The sequence below is a fragment of the Anomaloglossus baeobatrachus genome, unplaced genomic scaffold (assembly GCF_048569485.1).
Source record: "Anomaloglossus baeobatrachus isolate aAnoBae1 unplaced genomic scaffold, aAnoBae1.hap1 Scaffold_78, whole genome shotgun sequence".
Classification (NCBI taxonomy): domain Eukaryota; kingdom Metazoa; phylum Chordata; class Amphibia; order Anura; family Aromobatidae; genus Anomaloglossus; species Anomaloglossus baeobatrachus.
In genome coordinates this window covers 177,399-204,540 of record NW_027445162.1, presented here as the reverse complement: position 1 = coordinate 204,540, position 27,142 = coordinate 177,399, and the positions used below count along the sequence as shown (strand labels likewise).

Sequence of the window (27,142 nt, the reverse complement as noted above, 5' to 3'; positions counted from 1 at the left end):
GAATGAAACTTGAATATGTCTGGGTCACTGTGTATATAGCAGGTGCTCAGAAAAAATAAGAGTCAATTCAATAGAAATAGCTCTGGCACACTATAGTGATCAATAACGTAAGAAAAGAACTCTTGGAATGCTGAAAATTCTTTATTTGTGCAAAAGGATAATTCATCCAACGTTTCGACCTTGTTTTTAGGTCTTTATCAAGGATAAAGTTATCTAAGATCATAAAGGGTTACAAAACCATATAAACACGTAATTAGTACATAGTACAACATAACAGTACAATATATTGCTACTTGAGAGTACAATGGGTCAAATGACCATGATGCACATACAAAAATTTTTTCCAAAGCCATAGTGAAAACATTTGTACTGAGGAAAGAAAATTTCCACATGACCTATCTGGAGAAACATTCTGGATCAAACAACCAAAAATAGTCAAGCAGGTAAATACACACCTATATGGATAACAGGATGATATGTGTTCAATTGTATAGCGTCATTGCCATTAAGGTACAAATGGAAAACTTGCAATCCTATATAGTGAAGGAAATGAACACATATCATATCAAAGAACACAGGAACATGGGTGTGAGAAAAACCTCAATGTTTATACTTTGTTCTTTATAATGGTGTGAACATGTATATGTCTCAGTACCTTATGCACTTGAGAATTCTAGTGAGTAGATCATGAAAGCCTATTTCAGAACTGGAATCGGTAAATAATTGTAGGTGGAATCTAAATGAAAAGATGGTACAAGTGTTATCATGACACGTGGGCTATAACACAATGGACCGTGTGACAAAGAAGAAAGGAGAGAAAGAAGAGGAAGAAAATGCAACTACCTGTAACATTACGTGATAGTCACTGGTAAGTATCACTTGACAATTCAAGTGAAAAAGGATTCCTTTATTAAAGGGTTCTCAGTCGCCTCAGGATCATGAAATACTAGGGTAAATGATATGAGAATGGGTAAGAAGCACCACTAAAGGAAATATGAGATGCAGGACATATATCTATAAACCCCTGAACTACATGATAGAAATAAAAAGAAGAAAAAAGAAAAAAAAGAAGAAAGAAGAAGAACACATAGAATGCGGAAAGAGAATGGGTACAACTACCTGAGTTACTGCAGGGAGGCCCCTGGTTGGTATTGTGAGGGTTAGTGGAATTCCTTCACTGAAGGGTTCTCAGTTGCCTCAGGTTCGTGAAAAATGCTATAGACAAATAATGCCCGGAGAAAAGGGGTTCATATACAGCGAATAATGGTAATACAAGGTACATGTGTCACATGTAATAGTATATATATATATATTGTACTAAGCTCTACACCAGAAATAGAAAGTAGTCCCTCTGCCTTCTGTCTAGGTGCCCTGAGTTATGTCCTGTAAACTGTCACAGGGACCCAGACACACATGTGTAGTAGGGGAATATCCCTGCTGAGATGCCAGTGCTAGAGCACTCGTTTGCTGTGGAGTTGAACGCTATGTGAGCAGTTCTTACCTTCAATGAGCAGAAGTCTCTTTTTTCAGATTTCAATATCTCTGTGGGTATCTGGCAGAAATATGGAATACTCTTTACTGCTAAGACCCTGTACACCACTCCCACTAAAGGGGGCTTTACACGCTGCGACATCGCTAATGCGGAGTCGTTGGGGTCACGGAATTTGTGACGCACATCCGGCCGCATTAGCGATGTTGCTGCGTGTGACACCGATGAGCGATTTTGCATCGCTGCAAAAACGTGCAAAATCGCTCATCGGTGACATGGGTCTCCATTCTCGATTATCGTTACTGCAGCAGTAACGATGTAGTTCGTCGCTCCTGCGGCAGCACACATCGCTCCGTGTGACACCGCAGAAACGAGGAACCTCTCCTTACCTGCCTCCCAGCCGCTATGAGGAAGGAAGGAGGTGGGCGGGATGTTCCGGCCACTCATCTCCGCCCCTCCGCTGCTATTGGGCGGTCGCTCAGTGACGTCGCTGTGACGCCGCACGGACCGCCCCCTTAGAAAGGAGGCGGTTCGCCGGTCACAGCGACGTCGCCGGGCAGGTAAGTATGTGTGACGGGTCTGGTCGGTGTTGTGCAGCATGGGCAGCGATTTGCCCGTGTCGCGCAACAGATGGGGGCGGATATCCACACTAGCGATATCGGGACCGATATCGCAGTGTGTAAAGTAGCCTTTAATAAACTGTGTAAAGGATTTTAAGTAAAAATCCACAATAAACCAGCGCTAGATGGGTTTTTATAATTTTATTAATAGACCACAAATAAAAAATTTTTTGCTATCCTTGTTTCAAGACAGAGTATTTGATAATATACAATACACTGATTATTACTAAAACCAAGGACCACATAAAACAAGGACCACATAAAATAAAAAATGAAAGTAATGAGAATAAAATTCTTTTGTATAACCAATTAACTTCGAGGTGATACAATATTCACATTGATTTAGTTTTACCAGTCTAATGTAATGCCCCGGCCGGTGGCATATATTTTGTTTGGTTAATAATTTAGACTTATACAATGAAAGATGTACTATACCACCCCTGGCTAACTTACAAGTTTTAAGTTGTACAATATAAGTTTGCGACGTTATATTCGCCCCCAGGGCCTGGGGGAATAAACCTCACAACAACTTGACCGCAAAAAACACCCCGGATTTCTCCGTTGATTAGGCTGGAACCGCTATGTACAGGATTGACCTGTTATACTTCCAGAGCGGACGTTTTGAGGCCAGTGGCCGCGACTAGTGCTGGCTCTGGGGGAGATGTATGGTTACCGACATCCCTCTTTACAGAGCCTTTATAACACTTCACAAGGCCACAAACCAGCCGGTCCCGTATTCTCCCAAATGTACTTTCGAAATCAAGCAGTACGAAGCCACTGAAAGCACCAAGATGTTGGCTGCGGACAACAATAAGATCAGCGGTAACTACTCAGCCTCCCCAGCGGGCAGTCCAGACCGTATCCAGTGTCAGCTGACTGATTCCACACAGGAGGAAGTTGCTTGGCAGGTTAGCACCACACAAGGCTCCGATCTGCTTCCAAACGAGCAATGCAGAACCGCTGGAGGTACCAATGTATCCTGGTTGCAGACAAAGGAAATGTCAGCGGTAACCTCTCAACCTCTCCAGCAGGCAATCCGTACCGTGTCCAGTGGAAGCCGGTTGATTCCACACGAGGGAGAGATTACTTGGCAGGTTATCACCGCACAGGTGAGGTAGGCAAAAACAGAGTCCTGATCCGACACGCGTTTCGGGGGCGTGTAACGGCCCCCTTCCTCAAGGATAACTCAGCTGTTGCCTAGAGCACTATTTATGCATATATTTAATTGGTTATAATTTGCATAAAATTAAACAATGTTTAAATTCAACCAACATTCAATGACCACTACATATATCAATTTGTGAAAGACCGTTCATAATAGCCATATAATATAATTATGTGCAAAGGTTTTTCTAAAGATTTTTCTAAAAAGACCTATATATAGCCTTGCTTGTATCATCATATACTGGGAAGACAATGTGTATATATGCATATGCTTTTTTTCAACAATAAATTTAACAAAAGGACATCATAAAGGTGTAATATAAATTTGCTATAATATGAAAAGCCCCTTATATCTACATCAACCTTGGGCAAGTGAAGCGCCAGTATTGGGCCCGCTTCTTTTCAACATATTTATAAATGACCTTGTTGGGGGCATGCGGAGTAGAATTTCAATATTTGCAGATGATACTAAACTCTGCAGGGTAATCAATACAGAGGAGGATAATTTTATATTACAGGGAGATTTATGTAAATTGGAGGATTGGGCTGAGAAGTGGCAATTGAAGTTTAATGTAGATAAATGTAAGGTCATGCACTTGGGTAGAGGAAATAAAATTTATAATTATGTACTTAATTGTAGAGCACTGGGTAAAACAGACACAGAAAAAGACTTGGGTGTATGGGTGGATGGTAAACTTCACTTTAGTGGACAGTGTCAGGCAGCTGCTGCCAGGGCTAATAAAATAATGGGATGTATTAAAAGAGGTATAAGTGTTCATGAAAAAAATATAGTTCTACCTCTGTACAAGTCACTAGTGCGACCGCACTTAGAATACTGTGTACAATTCTGGTCACCGATATATAAGAAGGATATAGCTGAACTGGAGAGGGTGCAGAGAAGAGCGACCAAGATTATTAGAGGAATGGGTGGGCTGCAATACCAAGACAGGTTATTAAACTTGGGGTTATTTAGTTTGGAAAAACGAAGGCTTAGGGGGGATCTAATCACAATGTATAAATATATGAGGGGACAATACAGAGACCTTTCCAAAGATCTTTTTACACCTAGGCCTGCGACTGGAACACGGGGGCATCCGCTACGTCTTGAGGAAAGAAGGTTTAATCATAATCACAGACGAGGATTCTTTACTGTACGAGCAGTGAGACTATGGAACTCTCTGCCGCATGATGTTGTAATGAGTGATTCACTACTAACATTTAAGCAGAGCCTGGACGCCTTTCTTGAAAAATTTAATATTACCAGTTATGTATATTAGATTTTATGACAGGGTATTGATCCAGGGAACTAGTCTGATTGCCGGATGTGGAGTCAGGAAGGAAATTTTTCCCCATTGGAACTTGTTTGCCACATTGGGTTTTTTTTGCCTTCCTCTGGATCAACATGTTAGGCTACGGGTTGAACTAGATGGACTTAGAGTCTCCCTTCAACCTTAAAAACTATGATACTATGATACTATGATATGATACCAATTTTAATATATATTATGCATATATACACATATATCTCCATGACAATCGCTTTTTTTTTTTTTTTTTTTTTTTTTTTCCTTCTCTCCGTATTATTATCAGTACCTATTACTCCTCTACCTATAAAAATATAAATTAATTAAAAGCAAACAGTTCTATATCATTATTGAGTCCATATGGTTTCAAGGTGTTCAATTCAAAAATCCATTGGCTTTCTGCTCGTGACATTTTTTTAATGAAATCGCCACCTCTCCAATCCTTAGTTATTTTTTGTACGCCCCATACTTGGGATCCTTTAAAGGACCCTCCATGTTTTAACACATAATGTCTGGATAGGGGGTGCTTAGTACATTTATTTTTAACACTTCTAATGTGCTCACCCACCCTTTTCCGTAGGGGTCTAATAGTTCTCCCAATGTATTTTTTCTGACAGGGACATTGAATGCAATATACTACTCCCTTTGATTGACATGTAATAAATTCTCTAATCATGACTTCTGACTGCCCCTGTAAGAAGGATTTCCGTGAAATATTTTTTGTATTCTTACATACTATACAGCTTTTGCATGGAAAAAAACCTTTCAGGCCAAATAATCCTCCCTTATTAGGTGCTGTAAGATTACGTATGGTGGGTGCCACTAAATTGCCAATATTGTTTGCCTTCCTATATATGAATATAACGTCGCAAACTTATATTGTACAACTTAAAACTTGTAAGTTAGCCAGGGGTGGTATAGTACATCTTTCATTGTATAAGTCTAAATTATTAACCAAACAAAATATATGCCACCGGCCGGGGCATTACATTAGACTGGTAAAACTAAATCAATGTGAATATTGTATCACCTCGAAGTTAATTGGTTATACAAAAGAATTTTATTCTCATTACTTTCATTTTTTATTTTATGTGGTCCTTGTTTTATGTGGTCCTTGGTTTTAGTAATAATCAGTGTATTGTATATTATCAAATACTCTGTCTTGAAACAAGGATAGCAAAAAATTTTTTATTTGTGGTCTATTAATAAAATTATAAAAACCCATCTAGCGCTGGTTTATTGTGGATTTTTACTTAAAATCCTTTACACAGTTTATTAAAGGCTACTTTACACACTGCGATATCGGTCCCGATATCGCTAGTGTGGATACCCGCCCCCATCTGTTGCGCGACACGGGCAAATCGCTGCCCATGCTGCACAACACCGACCAGACCCGTCACACATACTTACCTGCCCGGCGACGTCGCTGTGACCGGCGAACCGCCTCCTTTCTAAGGGGGCGGTCCGTGCGGCGTCACAGCGACGTCACTGAGCGACCGCCCAATAGCAGCGGAGGGGCGAAGATGAGTGGCCGGAACATCCCGCCCACCTCCTTCCTTCCTCATAGCGGCTGGGAGGCAGGTAAGGAGAGGTTCCTCGTTTCTGCGGTGTCACACGGAGCGATGTGTGCTGCCGCAGGAGCGACGAACTACATCGTTACTGCTGCAGTAACGATAATCGAGAATGGAGACCCATGTCACCGATGAGCGATTTTGCACGTTTTTGCAGCGATGCAAAATCGCTCATCGGTGTCACACGCAGCAACATCGCTAATGCGGCCGGATGTGCGTCACAAATTCCGTGACCCCAACGACTCCGCATTAGCGATGTTGCAGCGTGTAAAGCCCCCTTTAGTGGGAGTGGTGTACAGGGTCTTAGCAATAAAGACTATTCCATATTTCTGCCAGATACCCACAGAGATATTGAAATCTGAAAAAAGAGACTTCTGCTCATTGAAGGTAAGAACTGCTCACATAGCGTTCAACTCCACAGCAAACGAGTGCTCTAGCACTGGCATCTCAGCAGGGATATTCCCCTACTACACATGTGTGTCTGGGTCCCTGTGACAGTTTACAGGACATAACTCAGGGCACCTAGACAGAAGGCAGAGGGACTACTTTCTATTTCTGGTGTAGAGCTTAGTACAATATATATATATATACTATTACATGTGACACATGTACCTTGTATTACCATTATTCGCTGTATATGAACCCCTTTTCTCCGGGCATTATTTGTCTATAGCATTTTTCACGAACCTGAGGCAACTGAGAACCCTTCAGTGAAGGAATTCCACTAACCCTCACAATACCAACCAGGGGCCTCCCTGCAGTAACTCAGGTAGTTGTACCCATTCTCTTTCCGCATTCTATGTGTTCTTCTTCTTTCTTCTTTTTTTTCTTTTTTCTTCTTTTTATTTCTATCATGTAGTTCAGGGGTTTATAGATATATGTCCTGCATCTCATATTTCCTTTAGTGGTGCTTCTTACCCATTCTCATATCATTTACCCTAGTATTTCATGATCCTGAGGCGACTGAGAACCCTTTAATAAAGGAATCCTTTTTCACTTGAATTGTCAAGTGATACTTACCAGTGACTATCACGTAATGTTACAGGTAGTTGCATTTTCTTCCTCTTCTTTCTCTCCTTTCTTCTTTGTCACACGGTCCATTGTGTTATAGCCCACGTGTCATGATAACACTTGTACCATCTTTTCATTTAGATTCCACCTACAATTATTTACCGATTCCAGTTCTGAAATAGGCTTTCATGATCTACTCACTAGAATTCTCAAGTTCATAAGGTACTGAGACATATACATGTTCACACCATTATAAAGAACAAAGTATAAACATTGAGGTTTTTCTCACACCCATGTTCCTGTGTTCTTTGATATGATATGTGTTCATTTCCTTCACTATATAGGATTGCAAGTTTTCCATTTGTACCTTAATGGCAATGACGCTATACAATTGAACACATATCATCCTGTTATCCATATAGGTGTGTATTTACCTGCTTGACTATTTTTGGTTGTTTGATCCAGAATGTTTCTCCAGATAGGTCATGTGGAAATTTTCTTTCCTCAGTACAAATGTTTTCACTATGGCTTTGGAAAAATTTTTTGTATGTGCATCATGGTCATTTGACCCATTGTACTCTCAAGTAGCAATATATTGTACTGTTATGTTGTACTATGTACTAATTACGTGTTTATATGGTTTTGTAACCCTTTATGATCTTAGATAACTTTATCCTTGATAAAGACCTAAAAACAAGGTCGAAACGTTGGATGAATTATCCTTTTGCACAAATAAAGAATTTTCAGCATTCCAAGAGTTCTTTTCTTACGTTATTGATCACTATAGTGTGCCAGAGCTATTTCTATTGAATTGACTCTTATTTTTTCTGAGCACCTGCTATATACACAGTGACCCAGACATATTCAAGTTTCATTCAGAAGGCAGAGGGAAGCCTTAGCAGCTGAGCCTATATCTTGGCTTGTGAGCATTAGAACAGGCCGGCGATTACAGGGTAACATGAAAAATGTCCAGCTTGCATTATGACTAGAACATGACAATATCCTTTTAAGTACTAACCTATGATGCGTTCCTAAGCAGTTGATGTTATATGTTCTACATTTCATTTTCTGCATACTTTACAAGTAGTAGAATTTGCTTTGATATAGGCAACTGGATTTTCACAATGAAAAGGCAAAGGATAACGCCCGAAAAAGACGCCATACATTATGTCAGTGCCATCACTGACAAACCTGGATTGACCATGAAATACATCAATCCCCTTAAAGGTGAGTTAAAACAAGTTTTAACTAAATTGCCTTAATATTGTCATGCATTAGAATGACTGTCTTAGGTAATGATAAATATTTTCTACAGGAAGAGGAGTGTTTGCTGAAACTGAAATCGAAAAAGGGAGTTTTGTTGCAGAATATCGAGGCGAGCTCACGTATGCACTTACGATGGTAGACAACTACTCGAGATTTATGGTTGTGGTACAAGTCAAAGATCTAATGGCCCATACTGCAGCGAAGGTCTTCCAAGCACACTTATGCAGACCTCATGGCTACTCAGAGAGAGTCCTCACAGATCAAGGCACAGCCTTTGAAGCGGAAATCTTCAAGGACTTCTGCAGCTTTTACCGATGCAGGAAGATGCGCACTACACCCTACCATGCTCAAACCAATGGTTATCAACCTGCTCAGGACTTTACCCCATATTCCAGATGTGGCCTTACAAGTCATTTATAGAGGGGTAACAATACGTTGGGATCACCGGATCTAATCTCCCTTTTTATACACCCTAAAATCTTGTTTGCTTTAGAATAAACAAGAACATCATAAAGGTATAGCAGTACCGTTTCAAAGTTTCGGTGTCCCAAGCAGCATTCCATCAGCCTCTGGAAGGTTCCTGGCAAATTGCACAGCTCGAAGGGCATGCTTTTGAACTCGCAGAGACCCATCGGGGTGGCAAAGGCGGTCTTCTCCCGGTCTGCCTCAGCAACGGACACTTGCCAATAGCGACTAGTGAGATCAAGGGTAGAAAAATAATTTGCAGTTCTCAATGCAGCTAGCTATTCCTCAATACAGGGGAGTGGTGCTGTCCTTCTTCTTTAACAGGACCAACGGAGCTGCCCAGAGGCTACAACTGTCACGGATAACCCCAGCCTCCTTCATGTTGCTCAACATGTCCTTGGTACACTGGTAATGTGCAGGTAGTTTTGGCTTATATCTCTCTTTGATGGGTGGGTGTGCACTTGTGGGGATGTAGTGTTTGACCCCTTTTATTCTTCAAAAGTCTAGCGGATGTTTGCTGAAGACTTGCTCGTATTCTTGCACTAGCCTGTAGACCCCCTTCTTGTGATGTGAAGGTGTGGAGTCAGTGCCTACGTGTAATTCCTTACACCACTCCTCTGGCTGACTTGGTGAGCTGTCACTGAATGGGTGGGCTGAAGCAATGGTGGATGCTGCTGTTTGGATAGCATGTGTATCTACTGAGAACAGCTTATCAATGGTGGCAAATCGGAGCAGCTTAATCTCTTGCTCTCCGCAGTTCAACACTCTCATGGGCACTCTTCCCTTCCATATTAATGAATAAAACTATGATGTAAATAGCATATAGATACCCCACAAATGCAGATAAAAGTAGGTTATGGGAAAAGGGGGAAGAGAGAAACAGGAAAATAGTGGAATAAAGTATACCTTCCAGGTGGGAGAGGAAATGGCAGCACAGCCAGTGGAGGTGAAGCAAGGGGAGCCTGCAACTAAAGAGTTGAGAGCGTTATCACATGGTGACTGAGCCTGATTGTAACAGGAGCATAGAGGTGCCGATCCTGTCTTACCTGTGTTGGTGTAGAAGTGGGTGTCCTGTGGTGGAGTCAGCTATGTGCAGTGGTGGCCGTGGGTTCTTTTATGTGCGACCGTAGTAATAGCTGCGCCCACTTCCTGTATGGGAGTGGAATGCAGTGAGGGTAATGGAACGCACGCCTGCGCATTTGTGTTTAACGTCGCGCATGTGCAGAACGGAGAAAAGGCTGCGCTCACTTCCTAATGAAAGGGAGTGAGACGCATCTGGGAAGGGAAGGGAAAAGATTAGGGTTTGGGGATGATGAAAGGGCTTTCTACGGGCAAGGATGGCAAAGGGTGGCAGTGACGGAAAGTCAGGCAGCCTGTCCTGTCCTGTCCTGTCCGTCCGTCTTTTTGTATCATGAATTGGAAAGACTGCAAGGGGGAGGGGAGGTGCTTGTGTCCAAAAGGAGGAGTTATTCAGATTCATTGCAGTGGGCGGCGGCTGCAAAAAGCACCATTCTTCTTGTTTTTGCTCTGCAAAACAGCCTTTTCAAGGGTTGGCTTGGGTGACAAAATGTCTTCTGTAGGCGTGGGTTTGTCTCCCTCTCCCTAAGATGTGTCCGGTATAGGCCAGGGTGCCACTCAAGGCCGTAACCAATTCGGGTTATAGCTTCTCGGCCTTTTGGCTAAGATCAAGTGTAGTTTCGGAGGACGCTACCTTGGTCGGTACTGGAAGGTGCCTGGGATTGCACGTCTGCCGGCCTTGAGGAAGTGTGTGCGCCTTCTGGTGACACATAGCCCTCTTGTGCCTGGACGGTTCCCAGGCAACGGGAGGCGATCACCTTTGTTATTTTGAAGTCCTACTGATAAACAGAAAAAAAAAAAAATTAAATCTGTTCTTATCAGTTTAATATCTGATACGTCCCCTCTCTGGGGACCATATATTAAATGGATTTTTAGAACAAGGAGATGGAAAAAATCTTGCTCTGTCCACTCCACGCATTGACCTGGTATTGCAGTACCTCCAGGACCGGTGCACCGCTTCTTAACCCAGTTTCCAAAAGCAGAACTCAATTCACCTGATTCAAATGAGCCCCATTAGTGAATTGAAAGAAAGCAAAAACTTTATATGCACCTCAATTTGGCCAATTCACTTTTCACACTTTCACCCTTTTTTTTATCTTTCACACCTTTTACTTGCTTTATTGATGCAAAAAGCTGTGCCAAATAGCAAACTCATCTCCACTCAACTTGACCAACTCTGCTATGTCCCGTGCAGTATCTTATTCTCAGTCTTATCTAGATCATTTGCAATTGAATAGAATAGATCCCTTTTGGCTGCTTATGACTGTGTAAAATATGTAGTTTTACTGGGCTGGGATGAGAGAATCCATTGAAGCATGGTGTAGGGATTGTGGTTCCTGTGTGCTAAGAAGAGAGGCTGGCACCAGCCAGAAAGCCCCATTGCAGCCAATAATCACTTAATAACTTTTTCAACTTGTCATCATATGGGAGGCCTTCCATTCCTTGTAGTAGTCTAGTTGCCCACCTTTGAACTGACTCTAACTTCTGAATGTCCTTTTTAAAATGTGGAGCCCAAAACTGGTTCCCATATTCCAGATGTAGCCTTACAAGTGATTTATAGAGGTGTAACAATACGTTGGGATCACGGGATCTAATCTCCCTTTTTATACACCCTAAAATCTTGTCCCAAGCAGCATTCCATCAGCCTCTGGAAGGTTCCTGGCGCATTGCACAGCTCGAAGGGCATGCTTTTGAACTCGCAGAGACCCATAGGGGTGGCGAAGGCGGTCTTCTCCCGGTCTGCCTCAGCAACGGACACTTGCCAATAGTGACTAGTGAGATCAAGGGTAGAAAAATAATTTGCAGTTCTCAATGCAGCTAGCGATTCCTCAATACGGGGAGTGGTGCCGTCCTTCTTTTTTAACAGGATCAACAGAGCTGCCCAAAGGCTACAACTGTCACGGATAACCCCAGCCGCCTTCATGTTGCTCAACATGTCCTTGGTACACTGGCAATGTGAAGGTGGTATTGGCTTATAGCTCTCTTTGATGGGTGGGTGTGCACCTGTGGGGATGTGGTGTTGGACCCCTTTTATTCCCCCAAAATCTAGCGGGCTTCCCACCGGTAACCCGCTCCCCAGCTTGGATGGATGCTGAGGGAGCCCCTTTTGCCCGCAGGCTCTGGCCCTGGGAACTGTAGCCTTGGCGGTGACTGTGCTTCCCTCTACGGTGTGAGCTGTTGCCTTCAATCGGGTCTTGACTGCTGGGAAACCCTGGAGGTTCCTGTCGCTAACGGATTTGACCGGTTTTACGGCGACTCCTAGCCTGGTCGGGGTCCGTAGGCCCTGCCGGATGGTGCTGGCTTCTCTTCACTCCCCGATCTGGTACCGGCGGGCCACCGCCCATCCCCGGTCCGTACGGTTCACTCCAATCAGCCTCTCCTGCAGAAGGTCACCACCGTCTGCCAACCTTGCTGAGTGCCCGGGCCACACACCCGGACACGGTCAGTCTCCTCTCCTCTTCACTTCTCTAACTCCAAAACTGATCTCTAATCTGACTCCTTTTCCCGCCTCCAGGACTGTGAACTCCTCGGTGGGTGGGATCAACCGCCTGGCCCACCCCCTGGTGTGGACATCAGCCCCTGGAGGAAGGCAACTAGGATTTGTGTTTAGCTTCGGTGTGCCTAGCCGGAGTGTAGAGTGTGTTGGTGTAGTACCTGTGACGACCTGGCTTGTCCAGGGCGCCACATTCCCCTATAGTAAAATGCAGACCGTCCGCGGGCTGCCCGTCCATCACCGGTTTTATTTTCACAACTGAAAAAGAATAAAACGGTAAAACATGTAAAAGCATCATAAACATTTTACAACGGTACAGCTTCCGCTCTTCTCCCACCCAAACAACCTGGCCCTGATGCTGCCCCTAAGAAGCGGGCAGCACCCCTTGACCCCAGTCCAGCACCAAGTTGCCCGAGCGGGTTCTGTCTCTTTCAGGGGGCCCACGTCCAAGGGGACCCCTGAACCCCCGGAGGATCGCCATCGGTTACGGTAGTGGCGGGCCTAGGCCATCCCTTTCCTCCAGGCCCATCCTCCCAAATCAGCCTCTCCGGAGGCGGTAACGGTGTCAAGCCAACAAACATTTTTATTTACATTGCACTAAGTTTGTGGTTGCCCTGCAAGTTCTCGGGCTTGTCCGTAAGCAGTTCCTTACGCAATGGTTGCACAGTCCCTACGGGGACAACAGTTGCCGGCAACGGCCGGTTTAATCACGGTTCAATCAGGTAAACTTCTTTGGTTGATCATCTTTACTTATCATTTAAAACTTTCAAACTGGTACACTCAACACATAAAGCCCCCCCCCTGTTAAAGAGTAGTTTCCCTGTACCTAAGTGGGGGTCTACCTAGGTTGGGGCGAGTGGACCTTCGGGGTCCGGTGTCAGTGGTGACAGGCAGTGGGGCAGAGGGAACAGTCAGTTCCTCCTCCCTGCTATCATGTGGGGCAGGCGGAGGCGTAGGGGAGCTGGGTACAGGTACATCCCTGGGCACTGGCTCGCGGTTAACCGTTTCCATCATTTCTTCATCCACGGGTTGTGGGAACAGTATCACTGGAAGGATCACCGCACCGTTCTGTGTAGGCCAGTCTGCTGGAAAATCACCCATCATGGTGTGGATTACCTCTTTTTCCTTCTCCACTGGACTGGGAACTGGAGCCTCATCCGCTACTCTCAATGCTGGTGGGCACTTCTTCAGGTGGTCTCGGGAAACCGTGGCCAAAGTCCCCCCCTGGTCACGGCTGATCTGGTAGGCCTTCTCATTCTCCCATCCTGTGGGCTGGACTACATACGGGGTTTTTTCCCATTGATCATCCAGCTTGTGGGCCCTTCTTTTCCGCTTCAGCACTACATCCCCAGGTTGGAAGGAACCGGCAGGCGCCTTCTTGTTGAAGCACTGCTCCTGTTGTCCCCGACTCCGGCACAAGTTCTTTTCAACATACTCCTGGACCTGTCGGTACTGTGTCCTCCGCCGAGTGTCCCATTCAGCTGTCGACAGGAGTGCTTCTGAAGCTTCCAAGCCCATTTCCAGATCCACTGGTAGCCGGCCGGGACGAGCTCTCATCAGGTATGCTGGAGTGCATTTCGTAGAGCTGGAAGGGATGTTGTTGTACATATCGACCAGGTCAGGTAGCTTCTCCAGCCACAGGTTCCGCTCTTCCAGTGGTAACGTCTTGAGGAGGCCCAGGACCAAGTGGTTCATCTTTTCACAAATGCCATTGGTTTGGGCGTGGTAAGGCGTGGTCCGGATTTTCTTGCAGCCGTACAACTGGCAGAATTCCTGGAATACCTCTGCTTCAAAGGCCGGACCCTGGTCGGTAAGCACCCTCTCCGGGTACCAATGCGGTCAACAGAAATAAGCCTGGAAAGCCTTAGCAGCGGTGCGGCCGGTTAAGTCCTTAACTGGGACAACCACCAGGAACCTCGAGTAGTGGTCTACGATGGTCAGAGCGTAGGTGTACCCACTTCGGCTGGGGGTGAGCTTTACATGGTCAAGGGCAACCAGCTCCAGCGGTTGGTGTGTAATGATCGGGTGTAGGGGTGCCTTCTGGCTGGCCTCGTCCTTCCTTCTCAATGCGCAAGGGCCACATTCTCGGCACCAGGCCTCCACAGATTCCCGCATTCCACTCCAATAGAACCGCTCTCTTAACAACATCTCTAGCTTCTTCCACCCGAAGTGCACTGCACCATCATGGTATGCTTGCAGGACGGTGGGCACGTTAGCCTGGGGAATCACCAGCTGGCGGATCTTCTCGTGAGTCTTTGGATTAATCAGCTCGCGATACAACTTCCCCTGGTGTAGGTATAGCCGGGTCCGTTCTTGCCACAGACGTTGGGCTTCGGCAGGGGCAGCAGGGTCTATCCCAGCAGAACCCTGTTCCACTAGAGTCTTGACCAGGCGGACAGCAGGTGCCTGGTCCTGAGCTTCCTGCCAGTCCTGTCGGGGCAGCGGATCCAGGTTCACCCGTTGTTGGTAGACGTGCACCTTCTCAGTGAATGGCCGGTGAAATGCAGGCAACTCGATCTCTTCGAGGTCATCATCCTCTGGCCCCTCTTCCGACAGGTGGGGCATCCGGGAGAGTGCATTGGCATTGACGTTGGTACGGCCGGCCCGGTACTTGATGGTGAAATCGTAGTTGGCTAACCTGGTCACCCACCGCTGCTCCAACGCGCCCAGCTTGGCCGTATCTAGATGGGTCAGCAGGTTATTGTCTGTGTACGCGGTGAACTTGGCTGCTGCCAGGTAATGGCGGAACCGCTCGGTGATAGCCCACACCAGTGCCAAGAGCTCAAGCTTGAAGGAGATGTAGTTCTCAGGGTTCCTCTCAGTCGGTCGGAGTTTTCGGCTAGCATAAGCTATTACCTTTTCCCTTCTGTCTTGGACCTGGGATAGAACAGCCCCCAAGCCCACATTGCTGGCGTCGGTGTAGAGGATGAATGGGCGGCTGTAGTCAGGGTACGCTAGGATTTCCTCTCCGGTCAGGGCTGTTCTCAGCTGGCGGAAGGATTCCTCATGCTTTTCTTCCCACACCAATGGGGCTACTAGGGATCTACCACCCTTGGTCTGTCCTATGAGGAGGTCTTGCATGGGGGCAGCCATCTTTGTGTACCCCTTAATGAAGCGACGGTAATATCCCACCAGGCCCAGAAACTGCCTCACTTCCCTCACTGTGGTCGGTCTCGGCCAGTCTTGGATGGCGGTGATCTTCTCGGGGTTGGGGGCGACACCTTCCGCACCAACCACATGTCCTAGGTACTGCACTCTGGGTTTCAGCAGATGACACTTTGAGGGCTTCAGCTTCATCCCATACTTGGCAAGGGACGCGAACACCTCGGCTAGGTGCTCCAGGTGGGCTTCATACGTCTGTGAGTACACAATCACATCATCCAAGTACAGCAAAACGGTCCCATAGGCAGTCTTCTCTCGGTCTTCCGGTGCCACGGCCACCTGCCAGTACCCGCTGGTGAGGTCAAGGGTGGAGAAGTAGTTAGCGGTTCTCAGCGAGGCCAGGGACTCTTTGATGCGGGGCAGAGGGTAAGCATCCTTATGCGTTATCTGGTTAATCTTCCGGTAATCCACACACATCCGCATGGTGCCATCCTTCTTCTTAACCAGCACCAACGGAGCGGCCCAGGGACTACAGCTGTCCCTAATAACCCCTGCCTCCTTCATGTTCCTCAACATGTCTTTGGCGCATTGGTAGTGCGCAGGGGGAATAGGCCTGTATCTCTCTTTAATAGGGGAGTGTGTACCGGTAGGGATGTGGTGTTGAACCCCTTTAATCTGCCCAAAATCTAGAGGGTGCTTGCTAAAAACCCGCTCATACTCCTGTACCACCTGGTATACCCCTTCCTTGTGGTGTATGGGGGTATCATCAGTGCCGACATGTAGCTCTCGATACCACTCGCCTAACTCCCCCAGGGATGAGTGGGAACCGGCAGCAGGCGGTGTGACCGGGGGAACGGCTTCATGGATCGTGTGGGGATCTAGAGTGAGCAATTTGGCAAGGGTAGCGTACCGGGTGGTGCATGAATGCACACATATTGGTTTTATAATCTTATTGTATTACTTTATATTCTTATTTCATTTGTGCATATCTCCACCATAATCCTGGCTACGAAATATAGCTTTTTTTGGGGTACACAGGTAGTAAGGTCTTCTTTCTATTTCTTTAGGGGTGATATAGCCTGGTGGAACTCTAGACCTCTAACATTATATATGCACTGTTTTTCTTTATGGTTCTTGGACACCTTATAACATTCTTCCATACATATATATCTTTCTCATAAATTATAAATAATTAGGCATTTTTATATATTTTATTTACATTTTCATAAATAACTTTTTACAAAGCATGGGGGACATTCTCACATACATATAATTTTCATGTACGCATTCTGAAAATTTACGCATAAACCGTACACACTCCTTTTTGTAACAATTTCTATAACTCATTCGCTGAACTCTCATCCCGGATATTCATTCTTACACCGAATTTCCTGTTATAACACAACATTCATGATTTTTATTCAATTTATTTTTATTTTTTAGGTTTATTAGTAGTGATGAGCGAGTACTAAAAAGCTCGGGTGCTCGAAGCTCGGGCCGAGCCTCCCAAGATACTCGTGTACTCGGCCCGAGCACCGAGCCCAATGTTATCCTATGGGAGACCCGAGTATTTTTGTGAAATGACCACCGGCAGCATGTAGAAACCCTAAAAATGGCACAAAAGTCTCCGAAGAGTGCTCAAATGACATGGCAACAGCATGGGGAAGACCCCTTGAAGCATTTATCACTCAAAAGTCACAGCTGTGAATAATTTTGTCCGCGTTTTACGCCATTTTTACGGACTCACCAGAAAACCTTCCAAAATGACACCAAAATGATTTTTCATAGCGGAAATGTTAAGGGCACATACCCAATAGTGAGATAGAGCTAATGTATGTTACTTTTTGAGATCAATACATGAAAGATTTTACGTAAAACATTGTGTGGCACTCCGATGTCCCTGAGAAGAGACGTACATAAAGGCCTCTGAGTCTAATGTGCCCATTTTGAGGAACTGAGTCTTTGTAGTATTTTCCTTTGCCAGGGCAGTCCAAAATTGTGAGGTTCACCAATGCCCCTGCATACAGACGTGCATGATGGCCTGTAAACCTGAAGTGCCCATTGTAAGGAAGTGGGTCTATTGTAGTATAGCCCTTAGGCAGGGCAGCCAAAAATTGGGAGGCTCCACGTTGTCCCTGGATAGAGACGTGCATGAGGGCCTCAAAACATTAAGTGTCCAGTGTCAGGAAGTGGGTGTATTATAGTATAGCCCTTAGGCAGGGCAGCCAAAAATTGGGAGGCTCCACGTTGTCCCTGGATAGAGACGTGCATGAGGGCCTGTAAACCTGAAGTGCCCATTGGAAGGAAGTGGGTCTTTTGTAGTATAGCCCTTTGGCAGGGCAGCCAAAAATTGGGAGGCTCCACGTTGTCCCTGGATAGAGACGTGCATGAGGGCCTGTAAACCTGAAGTGCCCATTGGAAGGAAGTGGGTCTTTTGTAGTATAGCCCTTTGGCAGGGCAGCCAAAAATTGGGAGGCTCCACGTTGTCCCTGGATAGAGACATGCATGAGGGCCTCAAAACATTAAGTGTCCATTGTCAGGAAGTGGGTGTATTATAGTATAGCCCTTAGGCAGGGCAGCCAAAAATTGGGAGGCTCCACGTTGTCCCTGGATAGAGACGTGCATGAGGGCCTGTAAACCTGAAGTGCCCATTGGAAGGAAGTGGGTCTTTTGTAGTATAGCCCTTTGGCAGGGCAGCCAAAAATTGGGAGGCTCCACGTTGTCCCTGGATAGAGACGTGCATGAGGGCCTCAAAACATTAAGTGTCCATTGTCAGGAAGTGGGTGTATTATAGTATAGCCCTTTGGCAGGGCAGCCAAAAATTGGGAGGCTCCACGTTGTCCCTGGATAGAGACGTGCATGAGGGCCTCAAAACATTAAGTGTCCATTGTCAGGAAGTGGGTGTATTATAGTATAGCCCTTAGGCAGGGCAGCCAAAAATTGGGAGGCTCCACGTTGTCCCTGGATAGAGACGTGCATGAGGGCCTCAAAACATTAAGTGTCCATTGTCAGGAAGTGGGTGTATTATAGTATAGCCCTTTGGCAGGGCAGCCAAAAATTGGGAGGCTCCACGTTGTCCCTGCATAGAGACGTGCATGAGGGCCTCAAAACATTGTTCCCATTGCAAAGGAGCGGGTCTCCTGTCGTTGTAATGTCCATTCTGCAAAGAATGGGCGAAAAAATTTACCACTGGGGGTATACCTGAAACAAAGGCCTAACTCTTGTAACGGTCATCATGGTGGCGCATGAGGAGAAGGAGGAGCAGTCCAGCGATTATCCAAAGTCCAGAAGTGTGTACCCATGGGTGACTGGAGGTACATGGCAAATTCCCGTTACAAACTTTAAATTCCGCTCTCATTTGCTGGTGGTGTGGTGAAGTCTGGCCCAATCCAACCCTTGTTCATCTTGATCAGAGTCAGCCTGTCAGCATTTTCAGTTGACAGGCGGGTGCGTTTATCTGTAATGATTCCACCTGCGGCACTAAAAACACGCTCTGACAAAACGCTAGCGGCAGGGCAGGCCAGGACTTCCAAGGCGTAGAGAGCCAATTCATGCCACGTGTCCACCTTGGATACCCAATAATTGTAAGGCACAGAGGAATGTCGGAGTACAGTTGTTCGATCTGCAAGGTACTCCTTGAGCATCTGGGCAAACTTAGGATTTCTTGTGGCACTACCCCGCACCTCAGGGGCTGTGGTACGTGAGGGGCTGAGAAAACTGTCCCACATCTTAAAGACTGTTCCCCTACCTCTGGCGGATTGGACTTGTGCCTCTCTCGGCTGTACGCCTTGGTTGTCCACTGATTCCTGACCTATGCCGCTAGCGTTTTGTGAGGGGAATGCTTTGCCTACTTCCGTGACTATGGCCTTCCGGAACTGCTGCATTTTGGTTGACCTCTCCGCCTCGGGAATAAGAGACATAAAGTTCTCCTTGTAGCGTGGGTCTAACAGTGTTACTAACCAGTAATGATTGTCGGCCAAGATGTTCTTAACGCGAGGGTCACGAGACAGGCAGCTTACCATAAAGTCAGCCATGTGCGCCAGACTCTTAACAGCCAGGACTTCAGTAGCCTGACCAACACGTTGACTGAACATGCTGTCCTCCTCCTCCTCCTCCTCCTCCTCCTCATCTACCCTGTCCTCTGGCCAGCCACGCTGAACCGAGGATATGACTGGTGTGCATGTCATATCCTCAATTTGGCCGGAGATTTGCTCCATGTCTTCATCCTCCTCCTCGTCATAGTCCTCCACTGCACGTTGTGATGAGACGAGGCTGGGCTGTGTGTTATCACCCACACCCACTACTGTTTCTTGCTGCAACTCATCGCGCTCCGCCTGCAATGCATCATGTTTGGTTTTGAGCAGAGACCGTTTTAGAAGGCAGAGTAGCGGTATGGTGACACTAATAATGGCGTCATCACCACTCACCATCTTGGTGGAGTCCTCAAAGTTTTGGAGGATGGTACATAGGTCGGACATCCATCTCCACTCCTCAGGTGTTATGTGTGGAGTTTGACCCATTTCCCGACGGCTTAGGTGATGCTGGTACTCAACAACTGCCCTCTTCTGCTCACATATCCTGACCAACATGTGCAGAGTTGAATTCCAACGCGTGGGGACATCACACACCAGTCTGTGAGCCGGAAGATGCAAACTGCGCTGAAAGCCGGCAAGGCCGGCTGAAGCAGTAGGTGACTTTCGAAAATGTGCAGACAGGCGGCGAACTTTTACCAGCAGATCAGACAGCTCTGGGTATGACTTTAGAAACCGCTGAACCACGAGGTTGAGCACATGGGCCACGCATGGAACATGTGTCAGCTGGCCTCGCCTCAAAGCCGCCACCAGGTTCCGGCCATTGTCACACACGACCTTTCCTGGCTTTAGGTTCAGAGGTGTGAGCCAGTGATCTGCCTGCTGTTTCAGAGCTGTCCACAGCTCTTCTGCATTGTGGGGTTTGTCACCTATGCAGATTAGCTTCAGCACAGCCTGTTGCCGCTTCGCCGAGGCAGTGCTGCAGTGCTTCCAGCTTGGGACTGGTGTGGAGGGTACAGTGGATGAGGATGCGCAGGAGGAGGAGGAGGCTGAAGAGCATGACATTCCGGAGCTGTAGAGTGTGGGTGAAACACTGACTGAGGTAGGGCCTGCAAACCTTGGTGTGGGAAGGACGTGTTCCGTCCCTCGCTCAGACTGGGTCCCAGCTTCCACAATATTAACCCAGTGTGCCGTCAACGAGATGTAGCGGCCTTGCCTACAAGCACTTGTCCACGTGTCTGTGGTTAGGTGGACTTTGGGTGAAACAGCGTTGTTCAGGGCACGTGTGATGTTTTGTGACACGTGGTTATGCAACGCGGGGACGGCACACCGGGAGAAATAGTGGCGGCTGGGGACCGAGTAACGTGGGACAGCTGCCGCCATCAGGTCGCGGAATGCTTCTGTCTCCACCAGCCTAAAAGGCAACATTTCCAGCGCAAGCAGTCGCGAAATGTTAGCATTTAGAACTGTGGCATGTGGGGTGTTGGCAGTGTATTTGCGCCTGCGTTCAAAGGTTTGCTGAATGGATAACTGAACGCTGCGCTGGGACAAGGACGTGCTTGATGATGGTGTTATTTCTGAGTAGGCAACTGCAGGTGCAGGACCGGAGGAGGCTTGTTCGCAGGCAGCATGGACAGGGGATTGGCTCGCATGCACAACCAGCGAAGACGTAGCAGTGACATTAGCAAGCACTGCTCCTCGACTCTGTTGTACTTCCCACAAAGTCGGGTGCTTGGCTGACATGTGCCTGATCATGCTGGTGGTGGTCAGGCTGCTAGTTTTGGTACCCCTGCTGATGCTGGCACGGCAGGTGTTGCAAATGGCCTTTTTAGAATCATCTGGATCCAACTTAAAAAACTGCCAGACTCGGGAAGACCTAACATTTGTACAGGCACCTTGTGTCGTGTTGTTGTTCCGGGGAACGGTTGCCTGACTTCTGCCTGGAGCCACCACCCTGCTTCTTACTGCCTGTTGGGATGCTACGCCTCCCTCCCCCTGTGCACTGCTGTCCTCGCTCTGCATATCCTCCTGCCAGGTTGGGTCAGTTACTGGATCATCCACCACGTCGTCTTCCTCTTCCGCACCCTGCTCCTCCTCCTGACTTCCTGACAATTGTGTCTCATCATCGTCCACCCCTTGTTGAGACACGTTGCCAACTTCGTGAGAACGTGGCTGCTCAAATATTTGGCCATCTGTACATACGATCTCCTCATGACCCACTTCAACATGAGCTGGCGAGAGGCCAGAATGTGCGAATGGAAACGTGAACAGCTCTTCCGAGTGTCCAAGTGTGGGATCATTAATGTCCGAGGACGTGTACTCAGCCTTGTGGTAGGAAGGAGGATCAGGTTCTGAAATGTGCGGTGCAGTATCACGGCTACTGACACTTGACCGTGTGGAAGACAGAGTGTTTGTGGTGGTGCCAATCTGAATGGAAGCATTATCCGCTATCCAACTAACAACCTGTTGACACTGGTCTTGGTTCAAGAGCGGTGTACTGCTGCGGTCCCCAAGAATTTGGGACAGGACGTGCGAGCGACTAGATGTGGCCCTTTGTTGTGGCAAAATTAGAGCTTGCCCACGACCTCGGCCTCTGCCTGCACCACCATCACGTCCACTTCCTTGTTCCTTGCCAACGCCCTTGCGCATTTTGCAATGCTGTGCTGACGTGTATTCACTAGACTTGGGCGTTATATCAAAGTTTGTGCAAATTGTGCACCTGTACGCTGCCACTGACAGGCACACACGTGCGGTTTTTAAATGCAAGCACGGACGCACTAAGAACCTAACAGGTTTTAGGAGCAAAAATTAATGACGAGGACTCTGACACTATCAGCCACTGCTGACTGACGTGTATTATACACTACACTTGTGCGTTATATAATAGTTTGGTAAAAACGCACACAAGTGCACCTGTACGCTGCCACCGACAGGCACACACGTGCGGTTTTTAAATGCAAGCACGGACGCACTAAGAACCTAACACAGGTTTTAGGAGCAAAAATTAATGACGAGAACTCTGACACTATCAGCCACTGCTGACTGACGTGTATTATACACTACACTTGTGCGTTATATAATAGTTTGGTAAAAACGCACACAAGTGCACCTGTACGCTGCCACCGACAGGCACACACGTGCGGTTTTTAAATGCAAGCACGGACGCACTAAGAACCTAACACAGGTTTTAGGAGCAAAAATTAATGACGAGAACTCTGACACTATCAGCCACTGCTGACTGACGTGTATTATACACTACACTTGTGCGTTATATAATAGTTTGGTAAAAACGCACACAAGTGCACCTGTACGCTGCCACCGACAGGCACACACGTGCGGTTTTTAAATGCAAGCACGGACGCACTAAGAACCTAACAGGTTTTAGGAGCGACAATTGCTGAGAAGTCTGACACTATCAGGACTGTTTTAGACTGTGTACACCAGCCCCAGATATGATGAAGGCTGGTATACGGTCACCACTAGGAATGGCTATATACCCTGCCTGCCTGCCTGCCTGCCTGTATACTGCTACAATAGTCCTGACAAGGACTCTTTTGGTCACTAGCCTGTATTCCAACCTGGCTATACCCTGCCTGTATACAGCAACAATAGTCCTGAGAAGGACTCTGCTACTGTACTCCGACCTGGCTATACCCTGCCTGCCTGTATACAACTAGAATAGTCCTGAGAAGGACTTTTGGTCACACTGTTTGCAGCCCTGCTACGGAAATAGCTATAAAGGGCCGCAAACCTTTCCCTGAAGCAGCGACCCTCTCCCTGCACTGACTGTCTGGATAGCTGTGAGCAGAGCACAGCGCGCCCGCCGGTATAAAGGCTCGGTCACGCTGTGCAGGCCGGCCAATCACTGCAATTCCACAACTAACAGGGCTGTGGCATTGCAGTGGTCTGCCAGCCAATCCCTGCATGAGGGCTGGCTCTCAAAAGAGCGCCAACATGCAGGGATGAAGACCACGAGTACAGCACGAGTATCGCGAGATTACTCGGTCCCCGTCGAGTAGACCGAGTACAGTGATACTCGTGCGAGTACCGAGTAGTAACAAGCATGCTCGCTCATCACTATTTATTAGTAAAATGGCTTACACTCCCCTTTTTTCCACTTTTTTCTTCACTACTTTTATAAAGAAATTTTTCCTTTCTTTATTCTTAATGCAATTTTATATAGCAACACCACCATTTTTTGCCACGAACATAATTTTTCTTGTCCGTCATCCCGTTCACCCTTACAGGGTTGTGGACAGATGCACTTGTCACTACACTTCTAAGACTCAATACAGGGTCTGGAGCTCAATGCTCCCTTTTTGTTTTTTTTTTCTTCTTTTTTTTCTTTTTTTCATTTTGTCCTTCTTCTTCTTCTTTTTCTGATTTTTGTCTCAAAAAGCTGATGAAATTTGAAACACTATACCCCAGTGATTTTATAAATGTTTCTCAATATATCACTTGAGAACTTTTATGGCCGGTATTGTAACAGTTGACCATCCCGGCAGTATTTGAAATACAGCAGTCAGTCCTCTGACGTAGCTCCATATGTGTATATATAGAGGTTCTTCCTCCTTTGATTGCATACTGTTCTTTTTTTGCCCTGATGAAGGAGACAGTGATCTCTGAAACACATTGACCGGAAAAAAGAATAAAGAGATGAAATAATTAACATCAGTTTCCTTTGGTGACAGCGCGGCACGCACCCGATTTTCCTCCTATACGTTATTGCTCTTCTACTAGGGGCTGCGGCTGTCGCCATTTGTAACGTGCATTTAGGGGTTGTGACTGGCACAACCTTAATAGGTGAGTGCAACTACTATTAATTATTTGTTACCTTACCAGGTAAGACCCTAATTTGTGCGTCTGCTCCAGAGTTATTTCCCTGATTATTAATATCTGACAGGCAGTGATTGATCCTGCATTCTCACCTTCCTCTCTGTTGCACATTCTTATTGTTCCTATATGCTCTCTATTTCCATCAGACTTTTTTTGTCCTTCGGTGGGGCTCTAACATATGTGCACCATTTATTATTTATTTTTATGGATTCCTTTCTTTTTTCATGCTAGCGTTCATTATGCAGTAGTCATTCATGATATATCTTATATTTGTGAATCCATTAGGGCTCTATATGTCTGGTGCATCACATTGGGTCTTTTCAGTGCACAATAGGCACCTTTTTCTGTTATGCTCTGCTGCCACCTTATGGACATCCTATCAGTGATGCCAGAAAAAAATGGACATGTCTCCGTGCAGCAATCACGGACACGCGGGTACGCCGCACGGAGACACGTGCAGTGAAAAATCACTGATGTGTGAGCAGACCCATTCATTATAATGGATCTGCGTATCTCAGTGATTCTGTTATGTTTAAAAAAAAGCACAAACGTACCAGAATCACTGACGTGTGAAACAGGCCTTATAGTGTTTTGATTTATGTATGTATTATACAACTTCTGTGGATCTTGTATGAGTGACTTTTCTTCATTTTATTGGATTGTTTTAAAATATTGAAATAAAGTCACGCTTCCTATGCATCCTTTTGTATTCTGATTGGCTACTATAATACAGTTTTTAGGCACTGAGATCGATACCAGAGGCATGGTCTTCCGCTTACCAGAGGATAAGCTCAAAAGGCTAAGGGACATAATAGAAGGGTTTAGTGCTGTTAATAAGGTGGCATTAAGATAAATGAAATATATCTTCTCGGTCTTCTCGTTTTCTTGCTGAGTTGTGCCAATGGACAGAGTTTTTTCTAGACATATGCTATTGGAAACTCAGGGAACCAAAGCTCCTGGATAGAGTTGAGTGCGGTTCGTTGTTCGTGGTTCTCCAGTTCTAGGCTCGAGTGATTTTGGGGCATGTTCTAGATCGAACTAGAACTCGAGCTTTTTGCAATAGCTCGATAGTTCTAGAAACGTTCGAGAACGGTTCTAGCAGCCAAAAAACAGCTAAATCATAGCTTGGTTTCTGCTGTAATAGTGTAAGTCACTCTGTGAATCAAACTATTATCACATTTCAGTGTATAGTGTGCGTGAACAGCGCCTTCAGATCACTGCTGTTTCTATAATGGCGATCGCCATTTTTTTTTTTTTTTCTTGTCTTCCTTCCCTAAGTGCGCGCGTCTTGTGGGGCGGGCCAGCATGTCAGCCAATCACAGACACACACACAGCTAAGTTGACTTTGAGCCAGAGAAGCAACGGCATGTGTGATAGGATCTGCATGTCACATGTCCCTGCATTATAAAACCGGACATTTTCTTCACGGACGCCATTATCTGCCTTCTGCGTCTTTGGTGTCAGAAATCACTGTCGCAGCTCCGTCCTCCTGAGTCCTATAGCCGATACAGCTGTATGCGCTGCATACACAGCGTTAGACAGCATAGGGAGAGCACTTTATAGCAGTCCTTTTAAGGGCTCAAACCGGCAGGGTCAGAGAGCCATAGGTGACAGGTCCTGCAAACAGCAACAGCATCTGTGTAGCCAAGGTCAGGGATTTCCTCCCTGCATTTCACCATTAGGAGGGAATAGAAAGGCAGGCTTCCATTCCTCTACCCAGAGCACCACAATCCTGCCACTGTACCCTTCTGTCCTCTGCACACTCCAACTCATTATAACTAAGCCATTATACTAGCAAACACTCAGTGTACCTAGTGGCATCCTATCTGTGGCTATTGGACTTTGCTATAGTCCCACTAGTGCAAAGACATTTGCAGAGCACGTCTGCCTGCATTGCACACTCCAACTTTTTTAAACTAAGCAATTTTACTAGCAAACACTCAGTGTACCTAGTGGCATCCTATACGTGGCTATTGGACTTTGCTATAGTCCCACTAGTGCCAAGACATTTGCAGAGCGCATCTGCCTGCGTTGCACACTCCAACTAATTATAAGTAAGCCATTATACTAGCAAACACTCAGTGTACCTAGTGGCATCCTATCTGTGGCTATTGGACTTTGCTATAGTCCCACTAGTGCAAAGACATTTGCAGAGCACGTCTGCCTGCATTGCACACTCCAACTTTTTTAAACTAAGCAATTTTACTAGCAAACACTCAGTGTACCTAGTGGCATCCTATACGTGGCTATTGGACTTTGCTATAGTCCCACTAGTGCCAAGACATTTGCAGAGCGCATCTGCCTGCGTTGCACACTCCAACTAATTATAAGTAAGCCATTATACTAGCAAACACTCAGTGTACCTAGTGGCATCCTATCTGTGGCTATTGGACTTTGCTATAGTCCCACTAGTGCAAAGACATTTGCAGAGCACGTCTGCCTGCATTGCACACTCCAACTTTTTTAAACTAAGCAATTTTACTAGCAAACACTCAGTGTACCTAGTGGCATCCTATACGTGGCTATTGGACTTTGCTATAGTCCCACTAGTGCCAAGACATTTGCAGAGCGCATCTGCCTGCGTTGCACACTCCAACTAATTATAAGTAAGCCATTATACTAGCAAACACTCAGTGTACCTAGTGGCATCCTATCTGTGGCTATTGGACTTTGCTATAGTCCCACTAGTGCCAAGACATTTGCAGAGCGCAT

The 27,142-nt window shown here is 46.3% G+C and overlaps 1 pseudogene; it reads left to right on the top strand.

Annotated features, from left to right (window-relative positions):
* Positions 1–10,720: 10,720 nt before the first annotated feature.
* Positions 10,721–10,927, top strand: LOC142288121 (U2 spliceosomal RNA; annotated as a pseudogene).
* Positions 10,928–27,142: the final 16,215 nt, after the last annotated feature.